The 23,227-nt window shown below is 44.3% G+C and overlaps 1 long non-coding RNA gene across 1 annotated transcript; it reads right to left on the bottom strand.

Annotated features, from left to right (window-relative positions):
• Positions 1-16,672: 16,672 nt before the first annotated feature.
• Positions 16,673-18,155, bottom strand: LOC131924605 (uncharacterized). Its single transcript, XR_009382943.1, has 3 exons — positions 17,813-18,155; positions 17,469-17,606; positions 16,673-17,164 (listed from the first exon to the last, which is right to left on the bottom strand). It is a non-coding gene; the product is annotated as an uncharacterized LOC131924605 (long non-coding RNA).
• Between the last annotated feature and the right edge of the window lie 5,072 nt (positions 18,156-23,227).

Genomic DNA, 23,227 nt, shown 5'->3' with positions numbered 1-23,227 from the left:
ATTTCAATTAAAACAAATCATTTCAAATGTCCTCTACATAGTTCAGGGATTAAAGAAAACACCCTTTGTAATTTCAAAGATATGCTCACCGCGCCACCTGCTGGTCAAGGGGAAGAGCCACTTCTGGACTTTTCGATAAGCAAAAATAAAATGCAAAGAATATTTCCTTTGATGTCTTTTTCAGTACAGATGGCCACTTTGTCATTTGCTTTAGAAATTTACGTTATTTTTTCAGTGCTCTGTGTTGTTCTTTTGAAGTATCAAATATCAATACATTGATCTCTTTACTGACCGGCTCCCATCATTGGATCAGTTTAAATGATCAGTATCACGTTAAACTAGTGACATGGAAGGCCAGATGATCCGCACTGAGCATCTCTCTTTACTCAGAGGCTAGGACAGACAGACACATGCTAATCACTGGCTTTTACACCACAGAGAAAACATACTCCAAGCTCCAGGCTAAGTGCAGAATTCATGGGAAGTTGAAGGAGGCCTGTCTCTGGGAGAGCACACGGTGATCGGGCTGTTGTTCACCCCGGACTGGACCTTGTGGTACAAGAACAGCCCAGGTGCCACATGCACCAAGAGCACAGCCAGATGTGCAATGTCTGTCTATGTGTCTGTAGCAAAGCTGCAAGTTGAAGTGGTTGTTTATAACCAAGGTTATGTAAGTCTTCTAAATTATAGGTAATTGTACAATATAAATTATGGACATGGCTATTACATATGCATCTATACAAAAACCACTTAAATATGTATTAACTATTAGCGTACCATTGGAATGTATGTTTGCATGTTTTCTGTACATGCTTTATATATCATTATGTTTATGCTATCACAAAGGCATGCATATGTATGTATACATGTGTCAAAATATAAGTAAATAAATAAACAAGTCTCATGAAGTACATTTCCCACACACTTTTGATTATTATAAAATTCATGAAACATAAAATGTATCATTCTAAGCACTTAGAAGAGTGCATTGTGCATTTAGTATTTAAGAGTGTTGTGCAGCTGGGCAGCAGTGGCGCACGCCTTTTATCCCAGCACTCGGGAGCCAGAGCCAGGCCGATCTCTGCTGTGAGTTTGAGACCAGCCTGGTCTACAGAGCGAGATCCAAAACTACACAGAGAAACCCTGTCTCAAAAAACCAAAACCAAACCAAACCAAACCAAACCAAACCAAAAAAAGAGTATCCTGTAGATGTATCTATGACCTACTTCTAGAACGTTGTGCCACCCCCAAACTAAAGCACGTACCCATGAACACCTGTTGCCCATTTCCCCCATTTTCCTTGGCTAATGCTGGTGGACTTCAGCTCTGTGTCTCTGTGAATGTGCCTGTTACTGATGTCACATGGAAGTGGATTACACACCGTGTGGCCTTCTGTGGCCGGTTTCTTCCCATAGCAGTGTTAAGGCTCATTCATTTGGCGGTTTGTATCTGTTTCTCATCTCTTCACAGTTAAGGCACACTCCACTGATGACTATGCTGACATTTGTCTATGCACTCATGGATGCTTTTGTCATGGCACTTGATGAGATTGAGTCTAACAACACTCTGAGTGCTCTACAGGTCTCATGTGAATACCTTGTCTGCAACCTTTGGGAAATACATGTAGGAGCAGACTTTGTGGCCATGTGCTGCTCTGTTCTAACTATGCTGTTCTGTCAAAGTCTGAATTAGTGAAAATTGCCGAACTCTTCTCGTTGGTGGCTATACCATTTCATTGCCAGTATTGTATGCACGTCCACTGTCTGTCAGTCTAACGCCTTTTGAGCATTGCTCTCCTGGGGGGGCAGGTGAGAGAGGTCTCTCACTGTACTTACGGTTTTTGTTGCCTTAGTATCCAATGACACTGAACATACTTTCATGAGCTTGCTGGCCGTTTGTGTGTTCCTTTACTGGTGTTTCTATTTCAGTCCTTTGCCATCAGTGATGTCTAAAAGGACACAAAGGACGAAACTAGGGCTGAGAAACCGTGACTGGGTCCCCAAAGTTGTCAAGAAGAGAATCTACTCAATAGATCAGATTGGGGAGCTGGGATCCATCACGGCAGCTGCCCTGAGTCTTGTGAAGAGCAGCAATGCAGCTTACCATTGTCCATCCATTCAGGGGTCATTTGAGGCCTGTGTAGGTCACTGTCGCTATGGGAACCACGAGGCCATGTGGGGTCATGGTCTCAGGAAGCTGCTACTCACTGCCCTTTTCTCCTGTCTCACTTGTCTCCATGCTTTATTTTTCTGCCTTCCCGCTCTCTCTGTTTCTACCCTGAGCTCTGTTCCATGCATCTCTGCAGCCATCCTGGTGTCACACGCTCTGGGAGAGGGAATGATCTCTTTGGTGGGTCACTGTCCATAACTGGTATCTTCCAGGGCTGGCCTTTTGCACTATATATTTTCATGGCCTTTGTGTGGCTACAGGTGCTCCAATCGGAGGAAGTCGGGCCAATCCACAGCCTAGCTGTGAGGAGCTCACAGAGCTCTGAGTTGAAGGAGCTGCCCAGGTTGAGGCAAGTATGGAGGGTCTTTTATGGGCTATTTACTGCTGTGTTCCGTCATTCATTATTTACCCATGTATCTCTTTTGTTATCGTGACAAATGGTCCTGTATTCACTGGTTAAACCCAGCACAGTTAACACACACTTTTAAAGGTCATCAGTCTGACAGGGATCCCAGCTCACAGGAAGGAACTGGCTGCTCTGTCTCCTCCCAGGCACTCAGGGGAGGATGTCCTGTTCCCCAGCTTTCAGAGGCCACCATGTTCCTCTTCATGTAGCTGTATCATTCCAGCCTGCTTCTGTCACTGGTGGCCTTCTCCGTGGCTTGACCTTCTCCTATTCCTTTCATGTGGGTCCTTGTGGTATGTGTCCCCACTTGGATATCTAGGAAAGTGCCTGTCCGGGGATCCTACCCATACTGCGAAATTCTTCGGTTCATGGCTCATGAATCTGTGACATTCTTGAAGAGAGGTGTTTGTCAGCTCGCCAGGAGGTCCCCGTAAGTAGGAAACTAGACAGCCAGGATGTTAGTCTTGAAGCACGTGGTGGAAGAATTCAGCAAAGCTTCTAGTGTCGACATTGTGTTTGCTGGTCTCCAGTGTGTCTACAGCTCTGCGGCCTTAATATTTACGTGTCAGAAGTGAGGCACGGAGAGTCTAACACAGACTAGGTACTCTGGCAAAATTAATGAAGTATATTTCTCACAGGAATCAAACAGTTCTGAAGGTAATTAGGCCACTGCAGGGGTCTCTGTAGCTGCTGCATTCATTAATATTTCAGAGATTTTGGCAGAAGGAGTGCTGCTGTGTTTCTCTAGATAAAGGACAGCCCTCCTCTCCTTCCTGAGGACCCGCAGGTCCCGGCTCTCAGAAGTCTCCTTCATGCTGGTCTCTGTTTCTCAATCAAATCACTTCCCATGAGATTTGCCTTTCCCCCACATCGGCCGTGTCCCGGAGACACTGGAGCTGGGGTCAGACTGCACACCAGTCAGAGAGGCTAGACTGGTCAGGCTCTTGCTGGAGCCAACTCAGGCTGAAAAAAATGGGGTGGGTGTTACCAATACAAAGAGATTAAAACACCTCGGGTTTTTTTTGTTTGTTTTCAATATTTGTCCAGGGAGTGGACAGGAAGTGAGACTTATTTGAAATGTCTTATAAGTTCAAAGTATTTCTCTGGTGAACAGTCCAATTTTCATTTCTGCTCAAATACTGTTCTAGCTCCAGCCCTGGGATCTACTAGAGTTAGACTCAGTGTAACTGTTCATGTGTGTGTTCTCTCTCTCTCTCTCTCTCTCTCTCTCTCTCTCTCTCTCTCTCTCTCTCTCTCTTCTCTCTCTCTCTCTCTCTCTCTCTCTCTCCTACTCTCTTTCCAGATCATGTTTATCTCTGTTGTGTCTCCAGGCACCTAACCCGAAACTTGAGCACATGGAAGTTGGAAGTTGCCTTCTACCTGTTTTAACTGGAGAAATGGCTGGGGTCATGTTTTGCTCCCTGACGCTAATCTGAGACAAAATGCAGCCAGCTTGCCTAGTCCGCCACGGTCTGTCACCTTGAAGTAAAATCAACGTTTCCCTCCCTTCCTCAGCTCTGACTCCTTTCTCCAAGCAGCACAAGTCTCTTGGGTACATTGTCAACTCATTCCTCATTTCACCCAAGGCTGTCACAGCTGGTGTTCAGAGAATGTAGCATGGTAGGGGATATTTGTCTCAAGGAAACATTCAGATTTCCACTTCCCGTGAGGAAGCCTGTCTCGTTCTAGCCTTCTGCCTTTGTGAGCTCTTGGTGTTCCGTTGGGGGCCAAGTTCACAGGCTGCCTTCTCCTCTCAGGGGCTGTGTGATGTGCTGGTTCTGTACTCCATGTGCTTTTCTCCATCTCTGTCGTCTGGAAGAGGTGGCGGTAGCACCGTGATCGCTGATGAATGTCTGCTGGAGCATGGCCTACGGAGTCTGCCCCACCTACCCACAGTGCTTTAGTGCTGACATGTCTGAAGTTTGGCCTCCACGCTCAGACCTGGCTGCTGACCAGTCTGACACAGCTTGGGCCTGCCAACTCTTTTAAAGACCTTTGCTACTAAGCAGAAAGTCTTCAGGCAAGTTACCTTTGGGTTCATAACATGTTTTCTTCTTAGTTCATAATTTCTGAAAAAGAAAGAGAGTAATGTGCAGAGCCTGATTCTAATTGATCCGATTGTTGACGGTTAGCTTCAGGAACCCACTCCTCACATTATTGCTTCCAACTCATGAGCCCTTCCAGATGTTATTTTCCATGGAGTCTGACTTTAAAGTGGGCTTGTGTGTATATTGTGCCTTTCTGTTTGTTCTCCTCCTGATGATTAGGTGCAAACAAAGACTAAATGTAGAATATCTTAACTGAGCCCATTTTTTTCCTCTGAAAATTTATCTGGCCGTGTCTTCTGTTTCTGATCCCTGAGCAGCTTTGGCCTTGGATGTTACAGTAGCGACTTTGAGGATGTGGAAGGTGGAAGCAGCAGCAGACCACAGCAGGAGTTCAGGAGACACACTCACACTTGCTCCAGCCCTGCTGAATTCAGTCAGAGCGCGCTGCCCTTTGTGGCCGCGCCTGTCCCTTAGGAAGGACGCTGCTTTGATGAATTTTGTAGCTGTTACGGGAAACAGTGAGTAGAAGATTCAGTTGGTTTGTGGACAAGGATCCTGAGACCAATGACTCTGCTGAATGAGCTTTAACACAGAGTCTAGCAACTGTGGGCGCCATGATCAGGCAAGAGGGCATTTAGGAGGCCACAGCACCTTGTCAGAGAAAGCATGATGGGCCTTAATGGGAAAGAGAGGCTCCCTTTAGAATCTGAAGAGGAGCTCCAAGAGGTAGCTGAGAGTAAAGGAGTAGGAGGGACAGAGAGTGGCCATGGATGGGATGAAAGGCAGTGGTGGGGCTGAGGGAGGGAGAGGCAGAGAGGGGGAGGATGAGGAGGGGAGGGAGAGAGAGAGAGAAAGAGAGGAAGGAGGGAGAGGGGAAGGGGGAAGAACTGTCTCAGAGAAATCCCTCACTTTTATAACTTTCCTTAAGAAGTGGGAAGCCCTTATCTCAAAGGCATCAGAGCCATTTGCTTGGAGGGGCACAGGTGATAAGGAGTATTGGTTTGTAAGTTCTTGTTGCATCCTGTGGGAGGTAGAGACCAGAATTACAGGGTGGGCAAGGCCTAATTTCTGAGAGAGACAGGGAGGGAGGGAGAGAGGGAGAGAGGGAGAGAGAGAGAGAGAGAGAGAGAGAGAGAGAGAGAGAGAGAGAGAGGAAGAGAGAGAGAGACAGAGAGAGACAGAGAGAGACAGAGAGGAAGAGAGAGAGACAGAGAGAGACAGAGATAGAGATAGAGACACAGAGAGAGAGACAGAGAGAGAGACAGAGAGAGAGACAGAGACAGGTGTGTATGTGTGAAACAGAATCAACACGTACATACACTAAGGGGTCTGGGATATCTCAGTAGCATTCTTTGGAGAAATAATGTAGCACTACGGTGTTGTAAATTCTTGCAGATGGAAGAACATTCTGCGTGGGGCTTGTTCATAGTAGTGAGGCCTGTGCTTCCTGGCATTGTGGGCAGGGAAACCCAGCACCTCTCAGGCTGCCTTTGTCCAGTTTCTTACCTGGCACTTGATGGAACTTCTGGTCGCTATTTAAAAATCTATTCCTACCGACACAGACACATATGTCTTCTTATGCTGGTACTATGTAATCACACTATGTTATGAGGCCTTTGTTGCCAATTGTTGCACAAAGTCTGTGATAACTAAAAACATTCCATTAGTGGGTAACTCTGCCGTTGTCATAAATCAAATCAGGCCTAATTAATAAGTCCAGGTTTAATCTGAGCAGAGCATTCCTGGGTGATCCTGGAGTGTGTGTGTGTGTGGGGGGGGGGGGTGAGGAGAAACCATGAGGAAAAACCATGAGGAGGAAAAGTCTACAGGCTGGACCAGGGGAAATCTACAGGCTGGACCAGGGGAAGTCTACAGGCTGGACCAGGGAAGTCTACAGGCTGGACCAGGGGAAGTCTACAGGCTAGACCTTTAAACACCCTGGATGAGGGGAGCTGTTGCCTGGCAGGCTTTCTCAGGGGCAGGATCTGGGGAGAGAGAGGTGGGGCCTGAGGTGGAACTTCCACCTAAACATCCCAGACTCCTTGAGTCTATGGTCATCAGTTCAAGTCTGGTTACTTCCTGCTGGCAAGGGATGATGTGGGGAGGTGGAATCGGGAGTTGGTGGGGTCACGCTCAGTGGGAGGTGTGGGTGAAGAGCATTCAGTTAGCTGCCACCCTGGAGACCTCAGGAACCTGTTTCTTGAGGAGGTGGAGAGGGCAGACTGCTGACCCATCGTGTCTGCTGTTTCCCTGAAGGAAGGGAGTGCATCCATTCTGTAACTGTGTCAACAGGAGTTAGGAGATAATGGAGCTTTTTATGAGTGGGCATGCGGGTGAAATCAGCCTGTCAGTACCTGCCCAGTTGGTGTCCTTGGTTGGTGGAGGGGCTGGCGTATATGGAGGGCTCCCTGCAGGTTGCCCTTGGCACAAGCCTGGCAGGAGAGGTGGACCTGTCTTAGAGACTGATCCACCATACCAGGTTCCTTGATACAGTGGCAGAACTCTTCCCCAGGAACATGTAGGTGTCTGTAAAACAGCTGGAACACATCTATATCTTAGTGTCATAGCAAAGGCTATGGATTTGGGTTAAAGGTATGAACATTTTTCTTAGGGCCTGGTTTCAGCCTGATAAAACACACCTTCAAGTCTATACTTTAAGTATATACCAGAGGAAATTTACTGAACGGAAGTGATTAAGTGGAGGAGGAGGAGGGAGGCTGAGGAGTGAGTGAGGAGTAGAGTTGAACATGCCTGCAAGCTTCCACACCCTCTGTAATGCTAACCTGTCTCTCAATACTAGGACCAGTAAAATCACAGAAATTTAAGAACTCTTGAAAACTCTTTGTGGTCAGTGCTACCATGAAGCCTGTGAATGAGGCACACCTGTCTGTACTTTTAATAACAGGAAACTTTACTAGTGAACTAATGAGCTACCAAGCTGCTTGTAGCTTTGGGGTCAGGGGAAAGCTGTTAAACTGGCAAATCCATGAGTACCCTAGCCATCAAATGACATCAGAGCTGAGAAGAATAAGTAAGAGGTGAGACAGCTTTTCAGCTACCCAGACAGTCCCGGGTTTCTCTCTGGTCACTGGAAGCAATCAAATCAAATCAAAAGGCAAAACCAAGTTTTAATATTGCAAATAATTCAATGTTTTTAAAATCAATATTGAGGGGTTTATTCTTAGGTTACAAAATCTGGCTACCAGTAAGTTACATCCCTGTATAAGATAAGAATGTATGGAGGTGCAGTGCTGTGGGATGTCTTTCTGTATGCTGTGAATATGTGTTGTTATGATTGGTTAATAAAGAATCTGCTCTGACCTATGGCAAGTCAGGTTATAGCCAGGCAGAAAATTCAAGAGAGAGACAGAAAGAAGAAAGGCAGAGGTAGAGGAGAAACCAGCCTGCCACCCAAGCAGCAAAATGCCTGTAGACCAATAATACCGTGGCCAGGTGGTAACATACAGATTAATAGAAATGAGTTGAGTTAAGTTATAAGAACTAGCTAGCAAGAAGCCTGACCCATAAGCCATACAGTTTGTAAGTAGTATAAGCCTCTGTGTGTTTATTTGGGACCAAGTGGCTGTGGGATGTGGATGGGAGAGATTCATCCCGACCACCAGGCTGGACAGGATCAGAGAAATTTCTGGCTACAAATGGCACCCATATGTGGTGGCAAGAGTTCCACCTAAAACCTGAGAAAACTTCAAAGATTCTAAATCAAAGCTAAGAACAGCTTCCTAATTCATGTCTCATTACTGGCCTCAATACAGAGACACATCCCCTGGTTGCAGAAAGCTTCAGAAGTTACATGATGGGCTCCTGTGGTCTCTTACAGGCCAAGATACAAAGAAGCTTCTCCCAGCCACTGCCTGCAGGCTTGGGATCACAGTCTTGGGCTTAAAAATGCAGGCATGCTACTGAATACTTCTTTTCAGAGTTGGCAGGGTAAGTGTGACTCTCCTGGGTACCTCCACCATGTTGGGAAGCTGAACGGGGTGGAGTCAACAGCCAAAGCTGCTGCTTCAGTCCTAGCCACTCTGTAGTTTAAAGCAGTGATCAGAAAAGGATTATAGATTCACAATAAGACAGATTCAGACAGAATAAAACTCTAAAGGTTTCCATTGTGTGTAAAAAGGCATGTAGGCTTGAGAGAGAGAAGAGAAAGGATATAGATAGTCATAAAAATAAAATAGTCTTAAAAATAAAATAATATATGAACAACATAATAAGCCATGTAAAGACAGAAATTACACAGAGAGTCTAGATTGTGTTGTCTTTGGAATTTTTAACTGGAGAGAGACATTGATTATAAAGGCTGCTGAGTTAAACCTATATATATATATATATATATATATATATATATATATATATATATATATATATTAAAGGTATCTTGACTTCAAAATTTGGATCTATGGATATGTTGCTTTGGAAAGGAGGCTCTGCTTTTGTTTCCACAGGAAGCAAGAGGCTGTGGATTTGTTCCAGGTTAAGATGGATCAGATTTGATCAAGTGAGACCTCCTGAACCTTGGCAGATGGTATCTGTTAACAAAGGTTGTAGCCGGTCTTTCCAGAATTTGACCATTATCTTGAATTTTCTCAGGATCCCCATAAGATTAACAGCACCCTCAGTGAGCAGGAAGTAGCCTAGAACACTATGCCCACATTCCCCAAAAGCGGATTATGAATATTTGTCTTTGTTTAGGGGGTTAATTAAAAATTGTTATTGATCATAGTCAATCTCGTTCTAAAAGAAGAAAGGGAGATATGATATAGAAATGTAGGATATAGACATGATAGGATAAGAGGTGGATTATTGAATCTGCTTTTAAAAAGCAACAACTCATTTGAAATATTTTATATAACTATAGATTTCAGTTTATTAACACAAATTTAAAGTTTATTTTGTTATACTGTATGTATATTTCTACTCTTGTTTAAGGTATTGTTATTATTATAATTATTATTATTTTGGTTTTTCGAGACAGGGTTTCTCCGTGTAGCTTTGTACCTTTCCTGGATCTCACTCTGTAGACCAGGCTGGCCTCGAACTCACAAAGATCCACCTGCCTCTGCCTCCCGAGTGCTGGGATTAAAAGCGTGCGCCATCACCACCCGGCTAAGGTATTATGTTTATGCAACTCATTTAACCAGGTAGGTTGTCAATGTGAAAAATCATTAAACATTGCATGTATCCATAAATAGATTGAGACTTGTCCTGTATGAAATCAAGAGCAGTAAGAGTTCATCTTCCTGATGTTAGACTCAAGTTGTGAGTTCAGTTCCCCTCTGGCACAGACACACAGGGATTCACCCCCACAGCTGTGGGCCCAGCCTGCATCCACGGGAGATAGAAGCTTTAAAGCCCTGGCCGGCTTCAGTTCTTGTTGTAAGCTGCAGGAAAACGTGATGGAACTCAGCTACCATCACAAAAGCTACCACTTGGAAAAGTCAAGGGCTTAATACCTATCAAGCATCCAAGGCCAAAGAAAACAACACCTGTCTCCTAGGTCAGGAGGATAGCTTTATTTCTTGTGCAATTTAGGGTGAGACCCTTCTTCCTTACATCCTTACTAATAGACTCCTAATTTCTTACCTAACCACTTCTAGGAATGTAGATTGAGCACATTGAGCACATAAATTCTCTTCTTGACTAATCAATCATTAACACTAATTTGGGTTGTAAAAGAAAGCCTGCCAGCCACTGCCTGAGGAAAATTCTTACCTGCCTTTATGAGCCCCGTAAGAATTCAAGTCTGGTGACCTTGCTTTATCAGAGGATTGCTATGGCTTGGGTTTATAACTGAACACCTCAGAGACTGAGGGGAACTGAGGTATAAGGAGAATGAAGAGAAGATATTGAAGATTTTGGCTGGAGAGGATTTTTGACTAGAGAACTGGAGGTCAGGATGGAAGATGAGGAAGAGCCAGACAGGAAAGTACTAGATGGGTAAGAACGAGATGAGAAGAACCTAGGTGAGGCAGAACTAAGATGAGAGAATTAAGATAGAACCTAGAGGGGACAACAGATAAAGGTAGAGACAAATCAGGCAAGAAAGAAACTAGGCTTGAGAACAGAACTGTAGCTGTGTAGATAGGATTTTATCCCAGAGGAATAAAGTAGACGGACAAAGAGCTCGTTGTGTTGAGATTCTTTTCCTGAAAATAGTTCTTGCTGTTCGTAGTTTCTCTTCTGAGCCCCGGGGAAGTACATTATTAAGGCTGATCCTTTAATAACGTACAAGAAGTTCTCTGCAGTTCTGCACTCTCCTGTGCTGTGGACCTGTGCATCAACACTTCCTCAGCACCACATGTGGGACTTGATACCCCAGCCACGCACTTTACTCTTGTTTATATTTTGCAGAAGTCTGAGGAGGGATTCTGTGAGACATTTCTTCTCTGATGTCCTGCTTTGCAGCCCCACCCTTCTGTGCACACAGGAGGGAGGGCAAATTCCGGTGCTGGAGCCCTGCCAGCTCCTGACTTCCTGGGCACTTGTCTAGTCTGTGCAGGCCGCTTGGTGGAACTTATGAAAAAGACCAACTTCACAGCTGGGACATTCAGTTCGGCTTTACTCAACGCCAAGTTTTCAGCCCCAGATTTGGTCCTGATCAAAACCATGGTGTATTACAAAAGAATGGACACTTCTGTGAAAATTGACTAAGGCATTCCTCTGTGTAGTTCTAGAATGTTCTTCTGTCGGCAGCTTCTCCTTGAAAAGAGCTATAAATTTAACGTGTGATGAAAGGGTATTTTAATATGTTAAAGCCCAGAAAAACCATCACTAGTGGGGAAATGACCTTCTATAGTGAAGAGATGTGATCAAACAAGCTTAGAATGAAGGGCAGGAGGGACCAGGAACGTGCTTCCTGACTCATGCAGAAAAGCCAGGGACAGATGTTTGGGGATACAGAACAGCCCTCCTGCATACAGCCTGCTTAACATAGCAAAGAAACACTGCAGGGAAAGGTGTTTCAAATGTCTTGGCTGTATTTGTAAAGGCACACTGGTTAGCAGAATATGTGTTATGCAGGCATTTCTCATGCCCAGAGGCTATTCACTGTCCCTTATCTGTCATTTGTTCAAAACATGAGCTGTAAGAATCTCTCACAACAAATTCCATATGTTGTCCATGAAGAATCCAATTCCTTCAATATATAGAAGGAAAAGTGATATTTTTTAAAAAGGGAAATCAGATATAATCCACTGAATAAATGCTTTCCTAATGGCTGACAATATTGTCCGAAGTCCACACAGGCTAACAGGAACCCTCTTCTATTCTTTCTTGGTTCAACACTCCCCACTGCTTCCCTGCTGTGGGCTCCAGGGTCAATGCTTTTCTCCCACACTCCCTGTCGTTCTGGCCACAGGACACAGCACCTGTTCTCCGTCTTCTGGAATGTTCCACCCCCAGTTGTTTCATTTGCTGACACCTGTCCAGTCCTCACCTCAGGTGCACTATGGACTCCCCAGAGCATCCTTGCTGCCAATCCTCAACTGCTTTCCCTATTTTCAGGCTTTTGTTTTATTCACAACATTGGTCTTCTTTACAGAAGTTTGTAATGTCTGTTGTTCTGGTTTGCATGTCTTTAGAGGGAATCTTATGTTAGTTTACATGTATTTAAATTACGACTTTGCATATTGTGAACTGAGGATGTTGAACAATAACCAAGCTCCTGCATTATGATGGTTCATTTTGATTGTCTGCTTGATTGGATTAAGAAATGCTTAATGAGGGTGGGGTGTGGAGAGATGGATTAGGGGTTAAGAACACTTTGTGCTCTTGCAAAGAACCAGTGTTCAGTTCCCAGCACCCACATGGCAGCCTCAAATTGTCTAGCTCCAGTTCCAGGGGATCTGACATGCTCTTCTCACCTCTGCAGACACCAGGCACACCTGGGATGCCCATGCACACATGGAGGCAAGACACTCATACACATTGAAAGGAAGAGAGAAAGAAAGGCGGGACATCCTGGGGCTTTAGTGGGTACTGCTGGGTGTTTGTAAAGGCGTTTCCGGGAGAGGATTGCCTGAGGAGGCAAGTCCTGCCTGTTCTGAAAGTGGCTGGCACCCTCCATGGGCTGGACTCCAGAAGTAAATACAAAAGGAAAAACAGGAAAGGCAGATGAACACTGCAGCTCCCCTTTCTCTGCTTCCTGGTCCACTGAGCTATGAGCACACAGGTGTTGTAGGCTCCCATCACCAAAGTGTTATCAGGAGCCATGCTTCCTCTGCAGTGGCTGGGGAAGCCTCCACCTTGGTAGACTGTGTACCCTCAAACTGTAAGCCAAGTGCACTTCCTTCAGTTCCTTCGCCTCCTCTGCCCCATCTCCTCTTTCTCATTTTTTTCTCCTTGCATTCTGACTTTTGTTTTCAGAAGCTTTACGTCTGGGCTGCACAGGATTTAGGTTATCATCATCATATCATCGTCTGTTCATCCATCTAGCTAGATTTTTGACCTTTTGTCTAAAATAAAGTGTAAACAACATCTACTGATAAGAGGAAAACAATTTTCTCACATAAAATGAAAATGTTTTGAAACATTTATTAAAATTAATATGAATATTTAAAGTTTATGCAATAGTAGTAACATCTTTAGGTATAAGCTGAGAACCAATGGGTTAATTTTTAGTTGTGTTTACTTGGTTTGGATACAGGGTCTTAGCCCACCAATTCAGGCTGACCTCAGCTATTTGGTGATTTTTCTGTTTTTCTCCCCAGAGCTGTGATTACAGCACAGACTGCCTTACTTAAAACATCATCTGTTGTTATTATTTGTTTGATGTGTGTGGACGTTTTACTTGTATGTTTTGTATGTTTGTGCATCACATACATATCTGGTGCCCAGGCAGGATAGAAGATGTAGTGGAACTAGAATGACAGACAGCTGTGAGCTGTCCACGTGGGTGCTGAGAATTGAACCCAGGTCCCCTGGAAGAGTAGACAGTGCTCTTAGCTGCTGAACCATCTCAGCCCTAACTTTTCTTCTTCTTCTTCTTCTTCTTCTTCTTCTTCTTCTTCTTCTTCTTCTTCTTCTTCTTCTTCTTCTCCTCCTCCTCCTCCTCCTCCTCCTCCTCCTCCTCCTCCTCCTCTTCCTCCTCCTCCTCCTTCTTCTTCTTCTTCTTCTTCTTCTTCTTCTTCTCCTTCTCCTCCTCCTCCTCCTCCTCCTCCTCCTCCTCCTCCTCCTCCTCCTCCTCCTCTTCCTTCTATTCCTCTTCTTCTTCATTAGAACCATAGGCTTTCTGGTTTTGTGAGTTGTTTATGATTACAAATGCTTGAGAAAAGATAAAGGGAATAATTCACTTCTAGTAAATCAGTACCACCTAGTGCAGAAGTTTTAAGGACTTGGGGGTGTTGACTTTCAGGAGAACTTTGTACTCACCTAGATTCTTGCAATTGCTTCATTTTTTTTAGTGTGCGCAGGACACTTTCTTCCATTACAATGTGAAGGCAGGAATTCTGCCTCTGTGTGGTTTATGCAGTGAAGCAAGGGTCTGGACTGATGGAAAAGGCTGCGTGCGGCACAAGATCTGCTGGGGGTTAATTTTGGAAAGAGATCTGTTTCCATTTGAGTGAGTGTTTGTCTCAGTGTATGTATGGCATGTGTGTGTAAGTACCTGCAGCGTCTGACCCCCGGGAGTTGTGAGGCGTATGACTTGGGTGCTGGGAACTGAACTCAGATCCTCAGAAAGAGCAACAAGGGCTCTTAACAGTTGAGCCATCTCCCAGCCCAGTTTTGCAATTTCTACCAATAGTCCTGTATTATCTATTTATTCTTTATTAGGATAAATGGAATAACTAATTAAATAATTAATGAATAATAAAAAATAATGGTCATTCATTACTGACTTGTCTAAGGAGTCCATGAGTGTGATGTTTCCTCAAAGAACACAGGAATCCTTTGTTTCTCTGTAAGCAAAGAGGAAAGTGAACAGAGAGATGGTTTCTGTCTTAGAATAAGAAGAAGCAACCGGGAACACAACCCCCAGGATTAGAAGATCATAGAGTGATATTAAGTTTTTATTTTTATTTTATTTTTTTATTGCAAACAATAAATTTTTATTCAATAAACAATTTTTATTTAAATAAATTTTTATTCTATTCTGTTGCTCTTCATTCATCCAGGTCACGTGGGTTCAGAATTTCTGAAGAGAGAGTTAAGTTTTAAGTTAAACTCCTAAAACTTGAGGAGAAAAATGTGGCTAAAGGCCGCTGAGCCCCTGAGCCCCTGAGCCCCGGCTTGCTTTTCTGACCCCTCACCCTATCCTGCTTTCTACCACCATTGTGATGAGACAAAAAGCCTTAAGCACAGTGCCCATGCAGAGGGCAAGTGTTTTCGATCTGCTCCTGACAAGAACAAAGCAAACAGCCTAACATGTTTTCTTCAGGGCCTTCTAGGAGTTCACCAGAGGCCACAGGCTTCCAGTGATCTCACGATGCCATTTGTCTGAAATGCACAGCATAACAGGTAGACTGGGCCTTTCAGAGGCTGGGTCAGAACTTGGAAATCACTGTCCCCCTTAAACACCCACAGGGAGGGTGTGGGGTGGGGTGCGTACACCAGTCTTAGTTGTTGTGGGTTTGGGGGTGCTCAGACTTACTTCCTCTGAGCCATTGCCTCTTCCTACCCCTTTTGTGTTTCTTTTCAAGCTGCTTCCCCTTTTAAGACCCTGCTTCCTCTCCCTTCTGGTTTCTCCCCAGGTCACTCCTCCCTTCCCCCACCCTTTTGTGACTATTCCTGAGAAGATACTCATCCTGTGATCACCCTGGGAGCTATTCTTTTTGTTTTTCTGCTAGTCCCACTGCTTTGAAAAGAACACTGAAGTTGTTTATGGTTGTGTTTGGAAACCAAAGCGCCTGCTCACTTGCGTTAGCTCCCACATGAGACAACCTCTACCCTTGCTGCTCCACTTTTCCTGCCTAGGAGGAGACACGTGCAGGGCACACTGTCTGCACGAGGTGGCGCTGTGTGCTTACTGACTGCGCATTCTAATAGCAGTGCGGTCTTTATCAAAACAAAACTCTCTGTTCTTTAAGGAGTAAAATCAACATTCCCATATAGACACAAGAAGCCAATGTTTATTGTTCTCTGAAATTGCCCCAGCTTGTGTATAGCTAATTATTGCTTTTTGAATATGGGCTTTGCAGTCCTGAACCTCCCATACCTCTTCTGGAAATGTTTGTAAGAGATAAAGAGGGATCAATTTTCTGGGTATGGTTGTGCCTTTAATCTCCACACTTGGAAGGCAGAGGCAGGCAGATCTCTGTGAGTTTGAAGACAGCCTGGTCTATGAAAGGAGCTCCAGGCCAGAAAGGCTACATAGTGAGACCACCTCTCAAGGATAGAAAATATGGAGGTGATTACCTTTTTCTGATTTTTGTTTATATGAAGGCCAAATTATAAATGCCAACCATGGCTCTTCCTTAAGAAACTACTAAGACTACTGCTGATGGACATGTTTTCTCATTCCTCGGTTCCTATCAGATTCCTCAGTCTTATACTCCCACAGTGACGACCCCTCAAGGGGACCCTGGTGACCTGTGACAGAGCTGTGGGCTCCTCTTCCCACAGCACGTGTATTACTCAGGGCTCCTCTTCCCACAGCACATTTATTACTCAGGTCTTTTTTTTTTTTTCTTTCACAGTACTTAATTATACACAAAGACTGAAGGTTCCCCGTGATCCCCATGTGATCATGGGAGTGTAGATGCCCAGGAGGCCCATTTTCAACAGCTAGGATTTGAAAAAGGCCCAGAAGATAATTGCCATGTGCCCCTGGTTGTATGACTCATAGACTACATTTTATGAAACTTTGACTTGGTAAAGAAAATTAAAAATAAAAACCATCAGATTTCCCAGGGATCCAAGAGTAAACAAAGTAATAAAGATATACATTTATAATAACAGTATATCACAGACAAATAATGCGTATGTTAGAGTTTATATAAATCAAGTAATAAATGTATATGTAAGTCACAGCAGTGTCAAAGGAGATCATGCAAACATCTCTGTGATTAAAAACCAGGAGCAGTCCCCGGGGGCTCTGATCTGTGGGACTTCCTCCTGGAGCTCAGCTGAGTGCTGCACATCTGTCTGTGCCAATGTCTGCCATGCCATCAGTTTCCAGGGGCATGCCCACAGCTACCTGTGTTCACACCATGCACCCCGTCTGTTGTTTTCTGAGGGGCAGGAGGCAGGAAGGAAAACCTTCAGCCTGATAAGAGAGTGTGTAGAATTGCTTACTTGGAACTAGGCAGACAGCATGGACATGGATTAACAGAGAGAGGAAACCAGAACTGTCTGTGGGGTGTTGAAAAGAATTTAGTGTTTTCCATTTCTGCAGAAGGTGAGCTACCTTCTGCTTCCCTCACGTCTACTCAGGATGCCCTCAGGTTCTCCTGCATTGGTTTCTGGTTCATTCAACACCTTGAGTGCTCTTGGAATAGAATTCCATGTGCCCCATGACAACGTGCTTTTTACACTCTTCGGTTCTTTCTCTTTCCTGTTGTTGTGTTCAGAGAATGGCTTCCTCCACCTCAAGAAAGAAAGAAAGTTATTTTTAAGTTCATCAAGTCACAAACTAACCAAACAAAAAAGAAACTGAAAACAAGGATATGAAAATAGAGGGACTAGTTGGGACTAGTGAGAGATGGGGACACGAGAGTGCAATGGAGGATGGATGTGATCAGAGTGCCCTGTAGAAATGCATGAAAAGATCACAAGGAAGCCCATTATTATGTGTAACATGCCAATAAAACCTTTTTGGAAGTTAAGATTCCCAGGGCGAGTCTCTTGCAAGCCAGCCCTCTCCCATTCTGCCATTTGGAGACCTTTCCCACCTGAAGAATGTTTTCCTGTTGAAGACACAAAGCCAGTCAGTCGTTAGTCCCACTCATGAACACGTTTCTCTCCCCAGATCAGAACTGAACATTGGTAAATCATGCTTGTGTTTGTACGCTTCAGTGAGAGGAGTCAATCTGGAAGGCAGAGGAAACCAGCTATTTGGAGAAGAACACTGGAGATCCTCATCCATCTGAGAGAGAGCGCAAAAGGAGAGGAATGGGCAGATTACAGTGGAGGAGGCCATTTGGGAAGCAGAGAGTAACTGAACAGTAACAGCAGCAGGACCCACAGACACCAGGGGCGGTAAAGGGTCAGAACAGACGTTTAGCCTTGAACTCACCCTCACTAACGTGCTGCCTTCACAGGAGAGCTTGAAGGCTGTTCGGAGAAAACAGAAATCAGAGCAATGACACAAACGGCAAAAACTGGAAACGCTTTCAAGTTTCCCTCTTTTCCCACCTGGAGAGAGAAAAACAAACCAAGACTCTGAGAGTCACAACCCAAGCAGTCCAGAAATGGGGAACAAAGAGAAGTGTGGGTGGGCATTTTTAAAATCTAAAAACAGCCTTTCCCATAGCAAAGGAAGACCAAGACTTGGAGTGAGGAGTGACTGGGGGCTGAAGGAAAGCAGAGAAGTCACCGAGAGAGAGCAAGTCTTTCATGCTGACCATAAGCCAGGGAAGATGCCCCCCCCCCCAATGTTAGAGAGAATCAGAATGGTGTAGACATTCTGGATGCTAGGAAGCAACAGAACAACGCAATGAAAGGTCTGAAAAATGTAGTGTACCTAGAACTTCAAGTTCTTCTAAATTGTTACTCAAGTGGCAACGTCAAAATGTGTCCAGAACATGGTGACTAAGAGAATGTTGTCCTCACACACCTGAATTCAGAATGATAAAATAAGAAAGCACTTCTGAGGTTTCGAAACTGTTTTGCTAATATTCTCTTTGTCCGTCTGTCCGTCCGTGTGTGTGTGTGTGTGTGTGTGTGTGTGTGTGTGTGTGTGTGTGTGTATGTAGCATGTACATGTTTGGGTGGGTGCCTGGGTGCACATATGCAGCCAGAGGAGGCCATTAGGCATCCTCTCCTACCTCTTGCAGCCTCATTCTTTTGAGGCAGGGCCCCTTCTTGAACCTAGCACTCACGTTTTTCAGCTAGACTGGCAGCCAGCAAAGCCCCATTGACTGGTCTTGTCCATATTTCCCACAGCCCTGGGCAGACATCAAACCCCACTGAGTCCTCTTGTCCTTGTCCTCCACAGGCCTGGGGTTGCACATGAATGCACACGGGACCACATCCAGCTTGGTGCGTGGGTGCTGGCATTGGAACTCAGCTTCTCATGGTTATGCTGCAAGCACTCTTAACCACTAGCTAACTCTTCAGCACCCAAGAGAAAAATTCTTGTCAAGTATTTTTGCATGCTAAGAAAAAAGAAAGTAAGGAAAAAAAATTACAGATGACTTCAAAGGCCATAGTCAACAGTGGCACTGATCCAGGAGGGGTCTGGTTAGCCATTGGGAAGCAGTTATGTGAACAGACCTGGAAAACTTAGTCTCAAGTATTGTTTCAATGTTTATTTATTTGTTTGTAATATTTTTCAAAATTACGCACATGCATGTGTGTCTGTATGGAATATGCACACTTGTGTGAATGCCCATGGTGGCCAGAAGAGGGCATCATCTTCTGTGGAGCTGGAGTGACAGGTGGTTATGGGCTGCTTGTTGAGGGTACTGGGAACTGCAGTCTAAGCCTCTGTAAGCGCTCAAGCTCCAGTAACTTCTAAGCTCTCTCTCCAGCCCCCAGGAGGATGGTTTTAAATGACAGTGAAATGGGTGATTGTGATGCTGGAAGATGTGCAAGACAGGGAAAGCATAGGTCAGCTTCCTCCACAGCAGAGAGAAAGCTCAGCTCCATAGAAACAATCACACCTCAAATATGCTGCCACCACGACACAGACAAAGAATGCTGTCTTTCTTTCATGTGGCAATGTTGAGCAAGTTACACGGATAAAGGATCCGGTCCTTTATGCAGTACAGAGGTGATGCAGTTGGCCTTATTGGGAAGGACTGCGTTCCTAGCATATTACTTGGCCTGTCTGTGAATGAAGTGGTTATACACACGTACCAGGCAGGTTTCACTGTGGAAAAAGCACTAGAAAACCCTTTTTAGGAGGATGGGCTCCAAAGCAGGGGATGAGGTGCTTCCCCAATCATGAAAAAGACTGGAGGCTAAACACCAAGGCGCTGAGACTCAGGTCTTTGGTTCTCAGCTTTCAAGTTGGACCTGAAGGTTGGGAAATCCCTTGGTTAGGGAGAGGATGGTATGAAAGGTGTATGAAATCATCACAGAAGCCATAGACACCTGTTATGCCCAGGGGTTGTGTGTGTGTGTGTGTGTGTGTGTGTGTGTGTGTGTGTGTGTGATGGCATTCAGCTGGCTACTGCAAAATCTCAAGATATGCGAGCCAGTGTGCCAGCTGCTGGCAGAAAAACCCATCTCTTCTCACTTTCTAGCTTCTAGCACTTCTCCAAGAGCATCTCACTGAATGACCACTAGACTGATTCTGGAGTTTTCTACCTACACTATCATAATTAGTGCTCAAAGGAGCTAGAATACCACCACTTTATGAGGAAAGTATGCTGAGTAACTGAGTCTGGCAATGTGGTTTGAAGTATCCTGCTTGTCAGTGGCAGTCCGAGCTTAGAACTGCCAGAATAAATGTATATCACCAATGAGAATTTTACAACAGCTAATATCAGTAAATGTGTTCCAATAGGCAGAATATGAGAGATTAAAAAGTATAGCAGAGTCATACATTTTATAGATGCTTAAACTTAATAGAATGATAAAATGTTAAAGACTATTGACAGATGAAAATATAACTAATGAACTAAGATAAAAACAAACCCTTATTTCTCTGAACAAGAGCAAATGTTTACATACTCTATCAAGATTGTGTTATATGTCAGGGACAACAATAACAGACATACGAACATGGAAGAGGAAGGCGTCATGGGACCACAGGCAGTACGAACGCTGGCAGCAGGAGAACTTGTCTTCTGCAGAGAAGAGCCCCCTAACTGGTCACCCAATATCAAGTGGTCAGCCGTGAAAACATATAACACAAGTAACCTAAATGGACTGAGCAGGCTGCACTTATATATTTATGAACATAGAGTTAGCAATAACAATTAAAGAAAAAGAAGCCATGAATTTGAGAGGGAAGAAGGGGGGAGAGCTTGGAGGAAAGAAAAGGAAGGGTCAAATAATGTAATTATTTTAGTTTCAAAAAAGAAATAAAAGGATGTGTTCTATGCATGTTATTTTGAAGGGGGAGAGGGAATCACTACATAAAATAAAAGGAGAAACAAAAATAGGAAGCGGTAAATGGGGAGAGGGAAAGGGGGGGTGGAGATCAAGATTATTGCCTTTCATTTTAAAGTCCTTTTAATAGTGTTTAAAAAAGTTTTATATATATATATATGTGTGTGTGTGTGTGTGTGTGTGTGTGTGTGTGTGTGTGTAAAATCTTAAAAGTTGCTAAAGAAGACTATTCATTCACTATGGCCTTTAAAAATGTGTGCCTTTAATGAAAACTCATGCTCAGGTTATGAAAGTTGTGTGGCTCCATTTTGGATCAAAGACCCCAGGTTCGGTTTCTCAGTGGCATCGAATGGTTTACCTTCCATTTGTGTTGCTGTCTCTAGCTATTTAGCTGCTACCCACATGTCCCCAGCTGATGGTAAGACACAGCTGCTCACAGACTTTGTCGGGAAGAGGGGCTGGGACCAAGATCCAGATGTAACCAATTAGATCAGATGTCACCTGCAGGTGCGTGAGAGGAAGGGGTCTAGTGAGGAGGGTGAGTGGGAATGTTATACGCCTGAATTTTTTTAAGGAGTATCTATGAATTAGAAAGAACCATCTTTCTCAAAGTCTACTGTAGCTAGAGTTTTCCTGCCTGGCTCACAGTCAGGACAAATCTCTCTTACCTGCCAGTCCCACAGCCGCTCAGACCTGACCAAGTAAACACAGAGACTTATATTGGTTACAAACTGTATGGCCATGGCAGGCTTCTTGCTAACTGTTCTTATAGCTTAAATTAATCCATTTCTATTAATCTATACCTTGCCACGTGGCTCGTGGCTTACCGGCATCTTCACGTGCTGTTTGTCATCGTGGCGGCTGGCAGTGTCTCTCTGACTCAGCCTTCCACTTCCCAGCTTTATTCTCCTCCTTGTCCCGCCTATACTTCCTGCCTGGCCATTGGCCAATCAGTGTTTTATTTATTGACCAATCAGCAACACACTTGACATACAGACCATCCCACAGCAGTCTACTCTAAGGGAGAAGTCCAAGGTCAAAGACGGTTAGAAAAGCCTTTTATTTAAACACCCTGAAACTGGTCCTGTTTTAAAAACAGCATGCCTTCTCAGTTAATTTGAACAGTGTGAATATAAAAAATAAAATATGGCATCCTTACTTCAGTAGGTATTTTAAAGGATTAAAATTCTGTGAAATATGTTTAGAAATTGGGGAGGTTGAGTTGGGCAGTTATGAGAAAAAAAAGAACAGGAAAGGGAGGTTCTGGTGACATTTAGGCAGAAGAGTCAGTATTTGGGTAAAATAACTGAAAAGGAAAATAATTTGTTTTAGTAAAAGGCAACTCTGTCATGTAGTAAGAAGGAGTCAGAATGCCTGGTGGGAGTGACAGGTAACCCAGGGTCTAGAAGTCTGCTGGGGCAGCTCTGGGGAGGGTAAGTGCTTGTGAAATCCTGTACAACTCTTAGCAACCAGGTTGCAGAGAACACATGGATGGGAGTCGTCACAGAACTGAACATGGTGCTGCAGCCCCCACAGGTGCAGCATAGTGGAGCAGGTACTCAGACAGCACCTTCCTCCTCAGAGCAAAAACAATCCCAGGGCTGCTTCTTGGGATACATCCTGTAGCCCTGAGTGGATGCTTGCAGTTCCAGATAAAAGTGAATCTTAGAACCGAGCAACAATGGTGCTGTGGCTGTAACTTTTGCGGTTTGGGGTGCTATTATAAAGCAATTTCTTTCTTCTTTTACATTTCATAATACAAAGTTTGTTCTTTTCACAGACCTTAGAAAGTTGAACATTGTTTTCTGCTGTGGATATCACAACAGATAGCAAGAAGCCTGCCACAGCCATACAGTTTATAAGTAATGTAAGTCTCTGTGTGTTTACTCAGGTCTGAGCGGCTGCAGGAGCCAGGTGGACACAGGAAAACTCCAGCTATATTTTTCCTTTTTGCTTATTGAGTCCAGTGCTTCTGACATTTTACCTACAAGAAGTATGTGGGTATATTTAATTGCCAAAGATGGTACTTTGTCTTTGGAGCCACTGTTAAGAAAACTAAGAAGTGCTTGAACTTAATCCTTGAGCTCCTGTGACAGTCTGTGTGAAACACAGCTGCTCAGGGACTAATGGGTGGATTGATTATATGGCACAGACTCACTGTATGAAGGGATGATTCTCATTTGCCACGGAACAGAATGGAATGAGTTAGCTTTTACCACCACTTAGAGTGTGTACAGCTTAAAACACACTTTTGTTCTGTAGTGTTTTTTTTCCTAGTTGTTGTTTTTGGCTTGGGACAGGGTCTTTCTCTGTAGCCCAGGCTGGCCAGGAACTCTCCATTATCTTGTCTTAGCCTCCCAAGAGCTGGGATGGAGGACATGTGCCACTACACACAGCTTTTGAACTGCTCATTCCTAGAATTTCCCATTGA

Source organism: Peromyscus eremicus, chromosome 14 (assembly GCF_949786415.1).
Source record: "Peromyscus eremicus chromosome 14, PerEre_H2_v1, whole genome shotgun sequence".
NCBI classification, from domain to species: domain Eukaryota; kingdom Metazoa; phylum Chordata; class Mammalia; order Rodentia; family Cricetidae; genus Peromyscus; species Peromyscus eremicus.
The sequence above is the reverse complement of the archived record's forward strand: the minus strand, read 5'-3'. Positions and strand labels throughout refer to the sequence as shown.